The 13665-nt window shown below is 51.3% G+C and overlaps 1 protein-coding gene across 4 annotated transcripts in view; it reads right to left on the bottom strand.

Annotated features, from left to right (window-relative positions):
* Positions 1 to 2131, bottom strand: part of Slc6a6 (solute carrier family 6 member 6) — a 75461-nt gene extending 73330 nt beyond the window's left edge. Inside the window, exon 1 of one of the 4 annotated variants that reach the window (XM_075983473.1) lies at positions 1913 to 2131. The gene's annotated coding sequence lies outside the window, so the exon portion shown is untranslated. Of the gene's footprint in view, positions 1 to 1836 lie in introns of all 4 variants that reach the window. The other 3 variants (XM_075983476.1, XM_075983474.1, XM_075983477.1) reach the window with 3 other exon arrangements.
* Positions 2132 to 13665: the final 11534 nt, after the last annotated feature.

Raw genomic sequence — 13665 nt, forward strand, 5'->3', positions numbered from 1 at the left:
GAAAGTCAGGGAGGCTGACCACAACAGAGCTACAGGCAGTAAGTGCCAGGGTATCTCCCAAGGGACAAAAGCTCTCGCTCTGGACTGCGCCACAGCCCTTGCCACACACCACAGTGACCCAAGACCTCGTGACACAGTCTAATCAGGAGCTCTAGAGCCGAGCCTGGCTTTACAGCTTACCGCAAGCTTATTCAGCCTCATCTCCCTCAATCCCCTCAAGGACAAGGCGAGGCTGGCCTTGGCGTCCTTGTCGCCTGGACAGCTGAGCCCAACCTAAGAGAACTACCTAAGGTCACCATTAAGAGGGACATACTCTGTCCGGGGACAAGCATTGGCTCTTAGATAGGGACATACCCATTGGGTAGTATACCCCACCCATTTCACAGGTGAAGAAACTGAGGACAAAAAAAAACATTGCCCAAGGTTAACTGGATGGCTGAGCCAAAATCTAAGACAGCCTCTAACAATCTGCCAGTGCCATCCTATTGTGGGCTCTCGGCTGATGCCTAGGACCCCCTCCAGCCACCCACCATCATCTTGCTAAAACACTTCCCCTTCACCCCCCATTCCCCGATGACTCCCTGATAGAGAGGGAGGCAGGCAGGCGGTTGCTAAGCGCTCACCCGCTCTCTCATAAAAATAAACTCCTTCTGGCTTAGAGGCTCTGGGTGAGATCCCCTCCCTACCAGTCAAAAAAAAATTATTTAAAAAAGATCTCCATGACATTTATTTAAAATCCAGCTGTGCCAAATCAGAGGCCAATTTACTGACATCCAAATGGAGCCACGTGCTACCAAACCGCAGTCCGAAGACCCTCTGGGTCAAGCGCCTGGCCAGTCTCTGAGATGATTTATTTACCCAGGCAGGAAACGGGGGCCCAGGCTGTCTCCCAAGCCTTTGGGGCTGGTCCTGGGGGAGGCAGGGATCTGGCAGAGGCCTGGCAGTGACCAAAATAGCCAGGTCCATGGCCCTGCCTAGCACACGCCTCCCTTGCGGCCCGGCTAGTCTAGGCTTTGGGGCTGTAGGACCAGGGGACCTGTTTCTGAGACTGGCTCCTTGTGTGGCTTCCCCAGTGGAAGAGGACCAGAACCCTCCCACCCAAAAGAGGAACCTACAAAGGGAAGGGGTGAAGTGTGGAGGAAGATCTGTCCAGCTGATCCACTGGCCATTGCCCCTGGCTGTCCCTCCGGGCCTCAGTCCTGCTACTCAAGCCTGGGGGCAGCTGTCACTGCTACCTGCATGCCACACCCAGGCAGCACCTGGAGCCTCTCACCTCTCCTAAAAGCCACGGAGATCTAAAGATGACCACTGGGCCCACTGGGCACAAGGGATGCCCTCTCAGGTACCGCTGAAAGACACCAGACTTGTCCACAACCAGGGACCCAGAGATACGATTACATTCAGGGACACACACGTGCCTACGACCAGGGTTCCCGAGACAGAAGACACAACCACACCTACAGGTTCACAGAGGCAAGACATATATAGCAACACACGAGAGCGCACATCAGAAGACAGAGACACACAGCCACACTACTCGCAGGTATAACAGCCCAGGACACAGCCCATCACACAACCTGGGGTGCACATGTGCACTGCTGCCTGGACTGCAGAAATAGCCACCCTCAGAAACAGAGACATTCAGGGACAAGGAGAAACCCCGTGAAACACACACGCGCGCGCACACACACAAACACACACACACCTGCCGCCGCACCAACAGCCCCAGCCCCTTCGCCAGGGAAACAATAACTCCCTCGGCTGCGGGGCTAAGCAGGAGACCCTCGGTCACTCCCTCTGTAGAAAAGGGGATGGCAGAGCGCGGGGAGGCCAGACCTGCAAGGGACGTGGGGAGGTGGTGGAACGCAGCCCGGGGAGGGGGCTGCAGTCGCGGCCCGCACGCCTTGGGTACCTGGGTTGCTAAGCCCGCGGCCGCGGCTGATGGCCCGGGACTGGCGGGACTGGCGGGACAGGCGGCGATCGCGGCGTTGGCGGCTGGGCACGGGAGCTCGACTGCAGCCAGGTCCCGGAGCACGACGCTGGCAGCGGCGCGGAGGAAGCGGTAATTTATAAGCGGCTTCTCCCTGACCTCGCGTGTCTGTTGTCTGAACAGGCAGCTCTCCGCATCACCCATCCTGCTGGGTGGAAAAATACCAGCTTGGCCGGGACTGGGGCGGGGACTGGGGCGGGGCCTGGACTCTCAGTCACGCCCACATGCGGGACACACACACACACACACACACACACACACGCATGCACGCACGCGCGCACGAGCTCGGACACACAAAGAGCCCGGGCTCGCTTCGTCGAGCGCGCGCACCCATCCTCATGCTCTATCGAAACGCTGGTGGCAAATGGCACTGCTCAGACCTCTCTTTCGGGCGATGAGGAACTAGAGACCTAGACCCCTGGCCCATCTCCTGTCCTGATAGCCACTGCCACATCACAACGCTCTCTCACACATCTAAACACCTAGCTCTGGGGATGAGGCCTGGGGCTGCTGCAGCTGCTAGGTCTGTGCCAGAATCTCTTCCTCCTCCGCTATGACCTCCTGGCCAGTGCGCAGCTCTGCGAGCCTGGCTGAGCTGCTGTGGAAATGATCGCTGGAACCAAATCCCCCGGCCCACATGAGGCTGTCCTGGCTTCATCGTGGGCTGTGTGATCTCAGGCAAGTTCCTCAGATTTCTGTGTCTTGGTTTCCTCATCTGTAAAACGGAAATAAAAATAGTGGAACTCATCGCTTTTGGCTACTGGGAGGCTCCAAGGTTAACAGAGCCCGAACAGGGCACCAGGCACCTCCGAAGTGCCAAACGAGTGTCAGCAAATGTGACTATTTTTAAATGGAGACGGGGAGTGTGCCATTAATTCTTGCCCTTATTTGAATGAGCAGGTCCTCTCTCTGTACACACCCACAGCCAGGCTGAGCCTGAGGTGGTGCTGTGTGACCTTCGGTAAGGCCTTCCCCTCTCTGAGTGCCCACTTCCTTTTCTTTCCTCTCCACTCTGTCTGCACACAAGTGGCTGTTAATGTAGCATGCCTCGCCTTTTGCCTCTTAAACTGAAAATAAGGGCCCTGACCTGGCCAGCCCGAGCCCATTGTCCTAGGCTGGCACAAGATATCAAGAAGCAAAATAACAGAGGGGGCATTTTTTCTCTAGCAGGCCTCATTCAGTCCCCCTGCCATTGGGCTCCAGTTTGTCCTCCCAACAAGTGCCCCCAAGACCACCTCCAGCCTGTCTCCACGGTGGTCCCTCCTGTCTGTAGGCCAGGAGCACACACAGAAGGCCGTAGGTAGCTTCTGCTGCTGCTCTTCTGAATGTAACACAAGATAGAGGGCAAACTGAGGCTAGAGGAGAAGGGACTTCAGACAGTGGGTATGATGGCCCACGCCTATAATCTCAGCACTTGGGAGTGCCAGGAGTTCAAGGTGAGCTTGGACTGCATAGTAAAACCTGAATTTAGAAAAAAAAATTAGATGGGTGGTGGTGACACACACCTTTAATTCCAGTATTCAGGAGGCAGAGGCAGGCAGATCTCTGAGTTTGAGGCCAGCCTGGTCTACAGAGCCAGATCCAGGACAGTCAAAGCTACACAGAGAAACCTTGTCTTGAAAAAAAAAATCCACAGTTTTCCAGACCCACAGCACAAAGGGCTGAGGCCAAGGGGCAGGTTAGAGAGTAAGGAAGTGGCTGAAGTTTGAACCCAGAGCACACTTGAGGAAGCCAGGGAAACTGGGGGCAGGCAGAGGAACCTGGGGCGGGGGTGGAGGAGCAGAGGAAGCAAGAGCTGCAAGGCTGCGAAGGCCTTCAGGCACGACACCACAAGACTATGCAGACAGTCAGGGCAGTGGAGGGCACAGTGGCATAGCAGGCACAGGGAGGCAACTGGAAAATCTCTCAGGGAAGCCTGACACTCAGAATGGTCCACAGTGATGGCTATGAAGAATGGTAGGGACGCGGCTCAGGTACCCATACACCTTTCCCCTCTGTGATGTCAGCTCTGTGAGCGTGAGATCTTGTCCTTGACTCCATCAAGTGCACAGGACTTCACAGCCACAGTGCACAGAAATTGCTCATATGTGTTGATTTATTGCGCTTTGAGATGGGATTACCACTACATTGCCTAGCCAGACCCCAAATTGTTGAGATCAAGGCACCCTACTGCAGAGCCCTTGGGTGGCTGGGGTCACAGCTGAATGCCACTTGGGTCACCACACTTGCTATATTTATTTTGTTTAGCTTCCTTTCCACAGCACTTTCATGGCCGGCAGAATTCACTTCATGTAAACAGGTCCAACCCCTCGCCAGAGCATCTCTGTGAGCTAGCTCAGCACTGCTATTTCTCCCACTTTGCAGAAGGAAAAACTGAGCCACAGGGAAAATAACTGGCCTGGGAATGCTCGGCCGGTGAATCACAGAGCTGGAATCTAAACGTAGTCCATCTGTTTGCTGCCAGGGGGGCTTAGGGAGAGCCCAGCCCCAGGTTGTGGGTGCAGCGGGTCAGTCAGGCGTGAAGCATGAGCTCAGCATGTGAGAGGCCTTGGACTGTCAGAGGAATCACAAGTCTCAAATGGGGCAGCCTCTGGGCAGCTCCAAAGGCTTTCTCTGCACTGGGCTTCATCCGTTGTGTTTTGAGTTTATTGCCATAAATGAAAATTGAGATGATTTTGCATATACAAACACCTGTCTCCCCAGCTGTTCAGATGCTTGGACAGGACTGCTGGGCCCAGGAGTTTGGAGCTGGTCTGACAATATAGGGACACTGTGTCTCTTTAAAACAAATAATTTCACTCTGTGGGGTGGTGGTGCATTCCTTGAATCCCTGAACTTGGGAGGTAGAGGCAGTGGATCTGAGTTCGAGGCTAGATTGGTCTACAGAGTGAGTTCCAGGACAGCCAGGGCAATGAAGAAAAACCAATATAATAGTAATATTTCAATCCAAGCATGGTGCCACACACGTTTAAGCCCAGAACTCGGAGGGCAGAAGAAGGTGAATCTCTGTGAATTTCAGGCCAGCCAGAACTACATAGTAAGACCTTGTCTCAAATAATTTGTCCAGACACAATGGTACACACTTGTAATCCCAGCATATAGGAGGCAGAGGATCAGGAGTTCAAGTCCAGCTTTGGCTACAAGAGACCCTGTGTCAAACAATTTAAAAATAAAATAAAATAAATGGGGGGGGGGGTGTGGATAGATCAGCAGAGCTCAGACAGCTCTTGCAAAAGTTCCCATCGCCCATATCAGACAGCTCACGCCACCTTTAACTCCAGCTCCCGGGGGATCAGATACTTCTTGATCCTTAGGACACTATGTGCGTATGTGCATGCACACACACACACACACACACACATTAAAAAATAATCTAAAAGAGATGAATAAACCTATAGTTCCAGCCCTGAAAAGACTGAGGCAGGAGCATTGGCTGCAGTTTAATAAAATCCTATCTCCAAGAACAAAACGTAAGGGCCAGCAAGTTGGCTCAATAGATAAAGGTGATTATTGTAAAAGAGATCCAACCTGAATCTCCAGAACCTATATGGTAGGAGAGCCAACTCATACAAGTTGTCCTCTGACCTCTGTACACATTGTCTTTCTGTCTGTCTGTCTGTCTGTCTGTCTGTCTGTCTGTCTCTCTCTCTCTCTCTCTCACACACACACACACACACACACAGAATGAATGAATGTGAAAAAAACTTTAAAAAGAAAATTTGGGTTCTCTTGAAGATTGTTAGAATGGGCCCCCTGCTAGCCCATCACCTACCTGTCCAAAACTATTAAGCACCAAAGGTTCCTTGGCATGCTCACATGCTAGACATGAACCAACCCCCCCCCCACACACACACACCAGGATATCACAGTTACTCCCTAGCTTGCAAATGTCTCCACGAGACTGAGCTGGGACCCAGGCCCAGGCCAGTGGTGGGAGCTGCAAGATTCGGAAAGAGCTATTGGGCACCCAAGGCACCAAAAACACTGGCGCTTATGAGGCGCTTCAAGGAAAGCCAGGCAGAAGTTCCTTCTATGAGCCAAATACTGGCTGACATTCCAATGGGACCAACTCATTTCAGGAATGAAAAATCGATGTTCGGGCAGAGCTCCTGGGGACATGCGCAGGGTGATGGCCGGGGTTTGGGCTTTTGGTCTGTGGCTGTTATTCACAGCAGTGAACATGGTTTGTAAGAAACCACTGGGAGCACATTACTCAGAAGCTCTCAATAGTGACATCAAATCGATCCAGGGCTTTGAATGAAACCTCCCGACCCTGCCAGAGGAACTCCTGTCCTATCTGTCAGGTCATCAAGAGTAGCGGCAGTGCTGATGGCGGCACAGCGCATGCTGGGCCATCTGGCCAGCTCAGGAAGGCCACTTGGCACCAGCTCTGCAGAGGATCGAGGATCATCTTGGCCAGCCTCACAGGACTCAGAACACCATCCCCCATGAAAGCTGTGAAGAGACAAGCAGGGACATTAGGTGGCCAGGGATTCTTTCCCCAGCAATATCGCTTTCTCCTAGGCACCCCCTCTCCAGTGTGTCCACGTGCCCAGCAAAGCACCAGTGGTCACACCACAGAACTTGACCAGAGTACCCTACCTCTCAGGAACCTGCGTCTTGCCTACCTGCCTTCCTCTTGCCTGCTTGCAAACCCCAGAGCCCATCGTGGGCTGTGCCACCTACCGTGAAGCATAGACCTCTCTGTGCCTCACTGTTATGATCTGTACAGCCAGACTAAATAAAACACCAGTTTCCCCAGCACTGCTGTGAGGGTCCAGAGGAGATGGTTCATGAAAAGCACTGAGCAGGGTCTCTGACACCATTCACCACGGGGCATGTGAAAGTACTCTTCTTACCCATCATATGCTCCCTGCCTGGGGCCTTTCCTCTTCTGAGCCTTCGTTCTTTTGTACTATTTCTTCCCTACCCAAAGCATGTCGCCCATTGGCCTCCTGCAGCCTGGGACTCGGCCAAAGCTGGAGCTCCAAGCAGGAAGTACCCAGGAGGCAGACTCCCTAGCAGTGCCCAGCAAGCAGCCAGCACAGAGGAGCATGGGAAACCATTGCCGGATGTGGTCTTGGGGAGGTAAGTCCCTGAGCCCCACTTCCTCCTCTGTCTGAGGAGCAGACTGCACTAGAGCCAGAGAGGGAAGGTATCATTGAGAGGCATACTGCAAAGGACGAGGGACCTGCAAGCAAGTACACTTGCTGCAAGGCTGTGTCAGCTCCCTGGGAGTGACTGTAGGGGCCAACTTCTTCCAGGCCTTCTGCCACCCCTAGCCCACCTCCACTCCCGGCTGAGAGCATAGGAGGGCACCACCACCTTGGAAAACAGCTTGGCAGTTTTAGATAAGGTTGGAAATTTCTAGTAAGGCTGAACTGTGAACGAACATCCCCACGCCCAAGTACTGAGACTCAGACTCCTACCCCCTTGTGCAAGAATGTGAATGGCCGCACAATTCACGGCAGCTAAAAATGGAAACAGCCTGGTTGTATCAACAGGAAAATAGAAGCCGAATGATTGCGGCTCTAGCAAAAGGACTCCTGGGATGCGCAGAGCCACGAGGGAGCTCAGAACACCCTGGGTGAGAGAAGCCAGACTCCCTGTGGTTTCATTTATATGGAAAATCAGATCGGGACCTGAGAGCGAGGGCTGCCTGAGGGGAGGGGAGTGGCCGAGCACTGGGGGACCAGAGTACCCTGGGACTCAGTGGCCTGTCCTGAGGAGGCCACACAGGGCTAGAGCTCCTCTGAACGCTTTTTCTGTGGGCAGTACACAGGTCTTTAATCTGCAGTCCACACCCCCACCCCATTCTAAATACTAAGCCAAGGGCTGAAGAAACAGCTCAGCGGTTAGGAGACAATACTGCTCTTGCTAAGAACCCAAGTTCAGTTCCCAGTGCCTGCATCAAGCGACTGGCAGAGTCTGCAACTCTGCCTCCAGGGGACCTGGTGCCCTCTTCTTTCCTCCTGCCACGCCAGCACATACCCACCACAGACACACATATTTATATATAAATAAAGATCTTTAAAAGCAAATGTTAAGAAAAGAAAGCAGGACTGCCTTAAACTGGGGATGTAGCTCAGTAGGTATAGCATTTTTCTAGAGGTCACAAAGCCTTGACTTCAGTCCCCAGTGCTATATACGCTATACTTGGTGGCACAAGCGTAGAGTCTCTGCACCTAGGGGGTTGGAGAGTCATAAATTCAAGGTCATCCTTGGTTACGTTAAGAGTTCTAGGCCAGTCTGGGCTACCTTAGACTTTATCTATAATTTAAAAAAAAATAAGGAAAAAAATGTATTTATATTGAACATATCCAGAAATTTTCCATGTTATCATTCCCTGAAACATGCAGCAGAAAAACTGTTAACGCAGCATTTACAGAGTATTATGTTATTCTAGTTATTATTTTCTGTCAGTGCCTATTAGAACTGAGGTCTGGCACAGGCTAGGCGAGTGCCCTGCGGGGAGACCTCCCACAGCCTCATCTAGAGATGACTTACCGTGTTCAGGGAAGGTGCTAACATTACCAAAAACACCAGCTCATTGCCTCTGTATACAAGAGGTGCAAGCATTTATAGACAGAGGGAAGGCATGCCACCAAGCCTGAAGACCTGGGTTTGATCTCTGACACCCACAGAAAAGAGGAAGGAGAGAAAAGATCTTCCAAGGTTTTTTTCTGACCTACACACACACACACACACTCACACACACTCACCCCCCCACACACAATCACTCACACACACTAGTCTCCCCAGGCACTCAGCCCTCCTCCTGACTGAGCCACCCTCTGTGTGTTCCCATGCCCCTGGAGGCCTGTGAGACAGAACCCCCCCCAACCCACACCCACACACCTCCCCACCGCCCCACATTCACACCCACACCCACACCCCCCCACACACACACACTCACTAGTCTCCCCAGGCACTCCGCAGTCCTAGCACTGCTGCTTCAGAGCCTTTATTCCACTGCTCCTATGCAGGGCACTTTCCCCTCAGCCCTTCTCAGGGTGACTCCTGTGGCCCTGGCTAAGTAACAACCTTAGATATCAGCTCTTCGGTCTCCTGCCTGGCTTCTCAGATAGTCACTGGCCCATTGTCCTGCCCTGAGTTCCATCCTCAGAACCACAGAAAAGAAACCTAGTGCCAGCCAGGCGTGGTGGCGCGTGGGAGGCAGAGACAAGTTCAAAGCCAGCCTATGTATAGAAAGATTCAGGATAGTCAAGACTAGTAGAGGGACCCTGTCTCAACAAAACAAAACAAAACAAAAACCACACAAACAAAAAGAAATACTGATATCTATTTCTCCTCTTCACCAGAAATTCCAGTTTAATTGAGTGTGAAACTATTTTTTTACATATTTAGACAGACTCTCATGCATCCCAAGCTAACCTCAAACCCACAGCAATCCTCCTGCCTCCTAAGTGTTTGGTTTACGTAATTGTTAAACAAGCTCTCCAAATAATGTGAACGGCTCATCAGGGCCCAGAAGCTTTGGCCCACGGGGGCTAGGCATCCTATAACATCATAGGCCCAGACATACCCAGGCAGGCCCACTTCCTCTGCCCTAATTCCTCTACATTCTTGCTTGAGTCTCTCTGAGGCTGCCTTCTTATATTTGGGTATTTCCCCTCCCTTCCTAAACACAACAATTCAAAATATTCCTAGCCTCCAGACAATAAACAAAGCTGGGGAGGCAGCTCTCCTCTTTGTGCCCACTTATGGCCTGATCCAAGGCCTCCCTGATTGGGTACTCAGACCACTGGGACTGGTCATCTGAGTCTGGGTGGAGGGGGCCAACTTTCATTGCTATAATCCCAGAATCCCATGACTATTAGGTGACCCCCCCCCAGGCACACCCCCAACACCACTTTCCCAAGGAAACAGATGTGAGTGATTTAAGCAAGACTGAACCCTCCGGCCTGAGGTTTCCAGCTCTGGGGCAGATGTAGGCTCTGGAATCAGAAAGGGCTTTAAGGCTGTAAGGGACTCTGTCCCTTATCAGCTAGCTGTTACCTCAGACAAGAGATCAGCTCCAGGCTAAACCTCTGAACATTCATTTGCAAATAGAGACCACTACAGAGCCCCAGCTGAGGTCACTGTGGAGGCCCAAGTCTACGCAGGGCCAAAGCTCAGAATTATTATTGTCATTCTTGAATGTTTTTGTAATGATGGCAAAACTAGCAGGAATGAACAAAGACCCCAGGGGGCGACAGTGGAGTGGGGGAAATGGGAAGTTTGATGCCTAGGTGCCTGCCTGTGCTGCCAGTGGTGGTGGAGGCCAAGGAATCACAAGTTCAAGGTCAGAATAGGCTACGTCACGAGTTCAAAGCAAGCCTGGAATTGATGAGACAGGGTTAACAAGAAAAAGAAGAGGGCACTGGGGGGAGGAGCAGAGGGGAAGAGGCAAAAAGAAATGTTAGGTCCTAGAAGGATGGAGCTACTCTTGTCTTGGTGGCTATAGCCCTAAGGGTGACTTAGGTCCCTCCTCCTGCCTCAGCCAAGCTTTGACACTTTTTGTAACTAGTTGGGGTCTTTCTGTGCTGGGAATGGAGCCTGGGCCTTAGACAAGCTCGGCCACGGGTGCTCTCTCTGCCACCAACCTCCATCCCCAGCTATTTGAAGCCTTTAAGCCTATTATTTTCTGCCTGTGTATTGAAAAGCTGGGAGCCCAGCCTTTATTCCACACATGGCCCTTTGTGTGTCAGCGGTGGAGAAACAGGGGTGACACAGAACACGCATCACCTGTAACACAGCACAGACAGATCCGGGGATATACCCTGACTGATCACTGCATATGTGATCAATATGTGGATGGCTCTCCTTATAGACACCAGTTTCTCACAAGTGATCCAGCCAGACAAGACAGATGAAACTCTCAAGGTGTTCCTTAGGCTCTGGTCTTCTACCTGAGACATTTGTCCGGGTCCCAGACTTTACATATAGGCCGCCTTTCTACACCCTACCCAGCTGCACACTGCACACCTAGTACACGCAAGGCAATCTGTTAGTTTGGCCTTCTGTGCACCCACTCACCAATGCACAAGGAAGACACCTAAGAACTGTTCTATTTGTGCTGTGTGACAGCAGAGAGATCGCCCAGCCTTTCTGGGTCTGAATTTCCCGAGATGTAATAACAAAGGAGGCAGAGAGACAATGCTGACCCATGAAAGCGCCAATCACTAGAGTTAATTCTAACTAATTGGGGAGAAAGGGTTCTCTTTTCATTTAGAAACTACTCTAGCTAGGTGCTCATGGGTCGACACCCTTTGCCACCTGTCAATAACCTTTTCATCCCATTTTGTGGCTTTATTATTATTTTTTATTTTTCTGTTGCACGCAGGATCTCTCTTCACATGCTAAGCAAGCATCCCCAGCCCCCATCTCTTTTTCTTACAAAGTTGTGCCCAGAGATTGAATCCAGCTGGGCTGCTGGCTTACCATGGCCCTTGTTTTTATGAGAGTTTTACATTTTAACAAAGTGTGTACCAGTGATATAAAAGTGTACTTAGAAAAGAAGTTCAGCGGAGAGAATCTTCGAGGCCCCACAGTTGCCCAGGCTGCTGTCACCACAGTGGATCTGTTCTGCCACTCTGGAGGCCTGCAGGCCTAAAACAAGGCCCCAGCTTTGCTGGGGTTCTCAACACTACCCTTGCTTGTCCTGGTTCAGGTTCGTATGGGTCTCCATCATCCCCTGAACTTCTAAGTCCACATCTGTCTCTCCCCTGCCTCTACCTTTGTGTGGCATTCCCATGTATCATCATCTGGCCATCTTCTGTGTCAGGCCCCACGTCCATTTTCCTTCTTGTTTTAGGGAGGAAGGGATTCCTGTGGCCCAGGATGGCCTCCATGTGCCTATGTAGCCAAGGATGACTGAGCTTCTGAGCCGTGGGGGGGCTAGAGGTGTGCACCACCATGCCCAATTCATGCAGTGATGGGGATCCAACCAAGAACCTAGTCAAGTACTCTACAACCGAACTACAGCTCCGGCATCTCAAAATGATGCGAAAAACTAAATTTTAGAAATAACGAATGGGGAGTACGGCTGCGGGAGACGGCTCCATGGTTAAGAGTACTGCTTTCAAAGACCCGAGTTCAGTTCCCAACACCCATGCCGGGCAGCTCATAACCATCTGTAACCCTAGGTCCAGAAGCTCCCACACCCTGTAGGTACCTTCACACACTCACAAATAAAACATAACAGTAAATCTTTAAGACTAGATGTGGTGGTGCACGCCTTTAATTCTAGCACTTGGGAGGCAGTTACAGACAGATCTTTGTGAGTTCAAGGCCAAGCTTGGTCTACGTGGCGTGTTCCAAGATAGTCAAGGTTACGTAGAGAGACTCTGTCTCAAAACAAACAAACAAACAAAAAAAGCTGGGTGGGGGTGGCACATACCTTTAAACTCAGCACTCAGGAGGCAGAGGCAGGTGAATTTCTGTTAAGTTTGAGGCCAGCTTGGTCTACAGAGTGAGTTCCAGGATTGCCTCCATAGTTACTAAGAAGCCCTGTCTCGAAAAACCAAAAAAAGTAAATAAATAAATAAAAATAAAAACATAATAAATACATAGATAAAAATTTTTAAAAACCTTTAGAAACATAAACTAATTTAGAGGCTGGGAATGTGGATCAGTTGTACCTGCTCAGGTGTGCTGTTTGGTTTTGGTTTTTGAAACAGTACTGACCTGGAACTCACTTGACAGCCAAGGATGACTTTCTTCCATTTTCTGATCCTCCTGCTTTCACCCCCAAGTGCTGGGTTACAGGTGTGCACCACCACGCCTGGTTTATGCAGTGCTGGGGATCGAACCTAGGACCTCCTGGATGCTAGGCAAGCACTCTTTCAACTGATCCACATTCCCAGCCCTTAAACTGGTTTTTGTTTTTCAAGAAGATTCGGTTTTAAGCCTTATTTGAAATCTTCACAGCGCCTATGGAATAAAATTCTGGAGGATTCTGATAACCCCCAGTCATTGCCTGAGTCAGAGCCTAGATGACTTTAGAACCTCCTTTAGGGACACAGGCAATACAGGAAGGAGACTTCAGCCAGGGCCTCCCCAGGCGAAACCGCAGCTCTGAGCTGCAGCTCTCTCACTCTCCTGACTCCAGCTACCTTGTCCTAGAGCCTTTCCTGAGGATACCCAGGGTTGTTCTGCAGACCCTGTGAGCATTTGCTATAGCTGGGGCCCAGCACTGCCTCTGACCACACATTGCTCTGCCTTTGACACTTTCCACCTCCAGGAAACTTCAGAAGCAGCAACTGTGCCCCCACCCCTCCACACTCTACCCACCCCCTCTATGATGAGCCCTGCTAGTCGAGGGACACAGTACTTGTGTTAAGCTTCAATGTGCCGGGAGAGCCAGGGAGGCTGCCTGAGAAGGACAGTGTGGCTTTGTAATGAGGACTGCAGAGAGACAGCCTCACTGTCCCAGCCCAGCATGTAAGTGTTTAGTTTGCTCGGTACTTTCCATTGTTAGACTCTCCTGAGCAGGAGTCAGGAGTCCTGGGTATCACAGGTACATGTATAGAAGGAAACACTGCAGGCTGGACAGATGGCACAGTGGTTAAGAATACTGGCTGCTCTTCCAGAGGTTCTGAGTTCTAATCCCCGCACCCACGTTGGGTAAAAATAGTTTCAGGGTATCTGATGTCCTCTCCTGGCCTCTTTGG

This window comes from Microtus pennsylvanicus, chromosome 8, assembly GCF_037038515.1.
Source record: "Microtus pennsylvanicus isolate mMicPen1 chromosome 8, mMicPen1.hap1, whole genome shotgun sequence".
Taxonomy (NCBI): Eukaryota; Metazoa; Chordata; class Mammalia; order Rodentia; family Cricetidae; genus Microtus; species Microtus pennsylvanicus.